This window comes from Myotis myotis, unplaced genomic scaffold (assembly GCF_014108235.1).
Source record: "Myotis myotis isolate mMyoMyo1 unplaced genomic scaffold, mMyoMyo1.p scaffold_m19_p_1, whole genome shotgun sequence".
NCBI lineage: Eukaryota > Metazoa > Chordata > Mammalia > Chiroptera > Vespertilionidae > Myotis > Myotis myotis.
Genome location: NW_023416313.1, coordinates 143218684 through 143224683, shown reverse-complemented (window position 1 = coordinate 143224683; position 6000 = coordinate 143218684). Strand labels below are relative to the sequence as shown.

Genomic DNA, 6000 nt, shown 5'->3' with positions numbered 1-6000 from the left:
TGACTGGTTGCTTCCCACGCATGCCTGGACCTGACCAAGAATCAACTTGCAACTGGGGCGTGTCCTTGACTAGGAATCAAACTGTGACTCTGTGGTCCAATGACCAACACTCTAACCACTGAGCAAACCAGCCAGGGCTTAGCTTAAATTCTTACTCAATAATTGATTCACAAGATTAAACTTGACTAATTTATTAGTGAGATAGTATGGAAAACTGGTCAAGCAACTCAAATTTTAGGAATGCTGAATTGTCATACTATTTTTATTTCTGCTAAAATAACTCCATTTCTACTTGAAGTCCTATTAGGAACATTCAGTTTTGAAGTATTCCTTGGATATAGGCTTTATCTATCCACTTTTAGGAAAAGTCTAAGAGAGAAAACCCCAATACTTTTTATCAACAGGCAGAAGGTGAATTTTAGAATAATAATGATGATGATAATTATAGGCAGAACAAATGATGGCAATGATATTGAGATGCAAAGATTTTCACTCTTCTTAAATGACTGGAAATTGATATATGAAATTGACAGTTATCGCAAACAAAAGTTTATGAGGAGCATTTAAAACTATAGATCCTCTGGATATCACTTGAAATTCTGATTCATTAAGTCCAGAGTAAGATATCTATAATTTTTCCTCAGGATGTTCTACTGATGCAGCAGGTTCCTAAGCTACTGCCCACCTACATGTGCCAAGATTTTTTAACATAATAAGTACCTCAGGATAACCACTAAGAGGGAATGCTCTTGCCTCTCCCCTATTTAATTCTATGAGGAGTAATTTCCTAAAATAACCCTGCTCATTTTATTTCCATAAGAAGTATGACTAATCTGCTCTTCAACTGGCATATAGCAATTAGTCCATGGTTCTCTGGTAGATAGAGTTAATCTAACAGAGGCTCAGAACATGCAAAAATTTGGGCTTTCCCCTTCATTTTTCACAAGACCAATGGTCACACAGCCACCTGGCTAAGTTTCCCTTCTATAGACAGACACTTTACCCTTACAAGACTGGGTTTCCACTGGAGAAGTATTGGCAAGCCAATTTTGAGAGTATGTTGCACTCTCTAAATTTGCCTTTGTGTAATTAAATAATAGTTTGTTTTTTACATCATAAGCATGTCTTATTTTTCAATGGGGTCAAAACACATGTACAAAAGAGGGGTTTTACATATATACTAGAGGCCCAGTGTGTGAAATCACACGAGACTCAGAACTGCCATGCGTGAGTAGCTCACTACCGCGAGCCACCATACTGCGCAAGCCGCAAGCCCCTCTGTGCTCCGCAAGACGCAAGTCCCGCCTTGCTGCATAAGCCATGAGCCCCTCTGTGCCATGCAAGCCATGAGCCCCACCTCGCCACACAAGCCCCTCCGCACTATGTGAGCCGTGAGCCCTGTGTGAGCCCCTCAGCACACCATGCGAATCACACGAGATGCGAGAGCCACAAGCCCCGCCCCGCCACGTGAGCCGCGAGCCCCACTGTGTCCCATGAGCCACGAGTCCCACCCTGCTGCTGCAAGTGCCTTGCGGGCCAGGGGAAAGGACTGAGAGGTGCTCTATGCACCTCCTGGTGACCGGATGTTTGGTCATTACAGTGTTACAGCATTACGGTGATATGGCCACTGGCCTTATATATATACTAGAGGCCCGGTGCACAAAAATTTGTGCACTGGGGGGGGGGGGGAGGTGAGGGGAGATCCCTCAGCCGGCCTGTGCCCTCTTGCAGTCTGGGACCCCTCGGGAGATAACGCCCTGCTGGCTTAGGCCAGCTCCCGAGTGGCAAAGGGCAGGCCCAATCCCTAGGTGCAGCCCCTGGTCGGGCTCAGAGCAGGGCCGATTGGGGAGTTGGGGCGCCACCCACTGTCACGCACAGAGCCGCAGGGCAATCAGGGGGTTGGGGAGCTCCCCCCTATCAGGCACAGAGCAGGGCTGATCAGGGGGTTGGGGTGCCTTCCCCTGGCATGAACAGAGCAGGGCTGATAGGGAGGTTGTGGCCCCGCCCCCTGTCACACACAGAGCCGCAGGGCAATCAGGGGGTTTGGGCTCTGCCCCCTGTCATGCTGATCCCAGTGCCAGGAGGCCTTGCAGCTCCGCTGATCCTGGTGCTGGGAGGCATATTACCCTTTTACTATATAGGATAGAGGCCTGGTGCATGGGTGGGGGCCGGCTGGTTTGCCCTGAAGGGTGTCCTGGATCAGGGTGGGGGTCCCCACTGGGGTGCCTGGCCAGCCTGGGTGAGGGGATGATGGCTGTTTGCAGCTGGTCACACACCCTTCAGGGTGGGGGTCCCCACTGGGGTTCCTGGCCAGTCTGGATGAGGGGCTGAGGGCTGTTTTCAGGCTGGTGGGTGACTGAAGCTCCCAACTGCCTCTTTTTTTCTTTTTTTTTATGCTGGGCCAGCTTTAGCTCTGACTCCAGCTCTGAAGACTCTGCTGCTGAAAGCAGGTATCTGGTTTGTTTGTGTTCTATAATCGAAACATTGTATCAACTCCAGCTCTGAGATCCCGGCTCACTGAAAGCAGGTTTCTGGGGTTTTGTTTAGCTTCTATATTTGTAACTATGTTTCAAACTGCAGACCTCAGAGGCCGGCAAGGCAGGCGGGGAATGTTGGTTTCCTCCGTCACTGAAGCAAGCAAGTTTCATGTTAGTTTCAAGCTGCCTGGCTGCCGGCCACCATCTTGGCTGCAAGTTAATTTGCATATCACCCTGATTAGCCAATGGGAAGGGTAGCAGATGTACACTAATTACCATGTTTCTCTTTTATTATATAGGACTAGAGGCCCGATGCACAAAAATTTGTGCACTCAGGGGAAGGGAGGGTCCCTCAGCCCGGCCTGTGCCCTGTTGCAGTCTGGGACCCCTCAGGAGATAACGCCCTGCTGGCTTAGGCCTGCTCCCGGGTGGCAGAGGGCAGGCCCAATCCCTAGGTGCAGCCCCTGGTCGGGCTCAGAGCAGGGCCGATTGGGGAGTTGAGGCACCGCCCCTGTCATGCACAGAGCAGGGCGGATTCGGAGGTTGTGATGCCACCCTCAGTCACGCTCAGGGTATGGCTGATTGGGGGGTTGGGGCACCGCCCCCTGTCACACTCAAGGCAGGGTCAATGAGGAGGTTGTGGCGCCACCCCCTGTCACACATAGAGCAGGGCCCATCAGGGGGGTTGGGGCTCCGTACCCTGTCACGCACAGAGCAGGGTCGATCAGGAGGTTGGGGAGCTCCCCCCTGTCACTCACAGAGTAGGGCCGATAGGGGAGTTGGGGCACCGCCCCCTATCACACACAGAGCAGGGCGGATCAGGGGGTTGGGGAGCCGCACCCTGTCACACACAGAGCCGCAGGGCGATCAGGGGGTTTGTGTGCTGCCCCCGTCAGTGCCAGGAGGCCTTGCGGTTCCACTGATCCCGGTGCTGGGAGGCATATTACCCTTTTACTATATAGAATAGAGGCCTGGTGCATGGGTTAGGCCGGCTGGTTTGCCCTGAAGGGTGTCCTGGATCAGGATGGGGGTCCCCACTGGGGGGCCGGGCCAGTCTGGGTGAGGAGCTGAGGGCTGTTTTCAGGCTGGCGGGTGACTGAAGCTCCCAACCACTCCTTTTTTTCTTTTTTTTAAATTCTTGGCCAGCTTTAGCTCTGAGGCTCCAGCTCTTAGGCCTCCACTGCTGAAAGGAGGTTTCTGGCCTTTGTTTACCTTCTGTATTTGAAACAATGTTGCGATCCTGCTGGCTGAAGCCCGGAGACTAAAGCAGGTTTCTGGGGTTTTGTTTAGCTTCTATATTTGTAACATAGTTGCTTAGAGTTGCAGCTCAGAGGCCGGCAGTGGCAGGCAGGGAACGTTGGATTCCTCTGTCACTGAAGCAAGCAAGCCTCATGTTCGCTTTCAGCTGCCTGGCTGCTGGCCGCCATCTTGGCTTACAGTTAATTTGCATATCACCCTGATTAGCCAATGGGAAGGGTAGTGGTCTTACGCTAATTACCATGTTTCTCTTTTATTAGATAGGACTAGAGGCCCAGTGCACAAAAATTTGTGCACTCGGGTGGGTCCCTCAGCCCGGCCTGTGCCCTCTCGCTATCTGGGGTCCCTTCCCCTGGCTGCTGACACCAGTTTTCCTCCAGGTCCCGGAACCCAGGCCTTCGCTCTTTGCTGGGAGGGGTCCGCGTGGTGGGCTAGGGGCTTAGCTCTTTTAAAAACACTTCTGAATGTTTGGTAAATAACCCTTCTGAAACATGTAGGAATTTACTTTCTGAAACATGCTGGTTGTTAAGGGCTGATTTGGGTAATCAACAAAATGTATGTTAAAATCCTAATCCCCAGAACCACAGAATGTACCTGTATATGGAGATAAGAGCTTTAAAGAGGGTATTACATTAAATTGAGGCAGTTCCAGTGTGACCCTTGGCCCATCTCACTGAAGTCTTTATAAGAAGAGGAATGTCGGGGTCCAGCCCCAGCAGGTCCAGAGGTTCCCAAAGGTGTGGATGGAGTCGGAGAAGAAGGAATGACACAGAGGCAGCGTTCAGGTTCTCTTTTTATTGTCTTGTTACATCTATATTTATACTATTTGATCCTATAAGCATGCCTCTATAAGCTTTTTTTTTTTTTTTTTGCTGAGGAGAGCATGAGGTCCGTTTATTGGGGGGTCAGTCAATAGGGAAGCTGGCTAGGGTGGGGTAGGGCAGCAGCTTGTCTGGCCCCCGAGAAACCCAACTTGAGTCCAGAGCCTCAACCGCTTTGAAGCCAAAGTCTTCCTCCACGTTTATCTGCACGGGGACCAGCTCCAGAGTCAGCGGGACTCCCGCCCGGCACCTTTCCCGTGGCACTCGCCGCCTCTTCCAACCGCTGGGCCCCTCACCAGGGGCTGGGCTGCTGGCTTCTGCAGGTGCTGGTGTCCTCCTGGGTGGGGACAGCCCCTCTTTCTTCAGAGGCTCCTTCTCAGCGTTTCCTGGGGTCGGGGCATCTGTGCCCTGGCTGCCCTCGTCCTCCAGTAAGATGGTGAACTGGCTGGCCCGGTAGTCGTTGCTGTAGGAGTCCAGCACCCTCATGAGGAACCTCCGCTCCTGCTGGAGTCTCCGTGTTATCCTCTGTATCTGATGGAGCCTGTTCAGGACCCGCTCGTTCACCTGCTCGATCTCCCTGCAGCGCCGACCCAGCACCTGGTACTTCTTGCGATTGAGTTCCTGTTGGCACCGCAGCTGCCAGCCTTGGGCTGCCTCCTCCTCTTCATCTCGCTCCTAGAGGCTGGAGCTGCCCAGACCCCCAGACGTGAACTCCACTTTGGTCTCAAGCTCGCTCTCCAGGATGTGACCACCAAACAGCAGAGGCAGTGCCAGCTCCGAGCTGGGAGGTGCTGAGAACTCCTCAAAGCCCACGGCTGCCATGGACCCCTCTCTCGGCTCCAGCTCCATTTCTCCCTGGCTCCCGGCAGAACTTCCAACCTTGCAAGCCTCTTTTTTTTTTTTTTTCATGTTTCTTTTTTTCCCCACTGATTTTTATTTTTTTAAATTGTTTTATTGCTTAAAGTATTACAAAGAGTATTACATATGTCTCCTTTTTTTCCCTGCCCTTGACAATCCCCTGGCCTCCTTTACCCCCCAGTGTCTTATGTCCATTGGTTATGCTTATATGCATGCATACAAGTCCTTCGGTTGATCTCTTACCTGCCCCCTTCCACCCCCCAACCCTCCCCATCCTTCCTGCTGTAGTTTCACAGTTTGTTCGAGGCAGCTCTGCCTCTGTATCTATTTTTGTTCATAAGTTTATAATGATCTTTATTATCCAGAAATGAGTGAGATCATGTGGTATTTTTCCTTCATTGACTGGCTTATTTCACTTAGCATAATGCTCTCCACTTACATCCATACCATTGCAAATGGTAAGAGTTCCTTCTTTTTTACAGCAGCATAGTATTCCATCATGTAGATGTACCACAGTTTTCTAATCCATTCATCTACTGATGGGCACTTAGGCTGTTTCCAGATCTTAGCTATGGTGAATTGTGCTG

The 6000-nt window shown here is 51.2% G+C and overlaps 1 pseudogene; it reads right to left on the bottom strand.

The window, feature by feature from the left end:
- Nucleotides 1-4639: 4639 nt before the first annotated feature.
- On the bottom strand, nt 4640-5404 carry LOC118663400 (annotated as a pseudogene).
- Nucleotides 5405-6000: the final 596 nt, after the last annotated feature.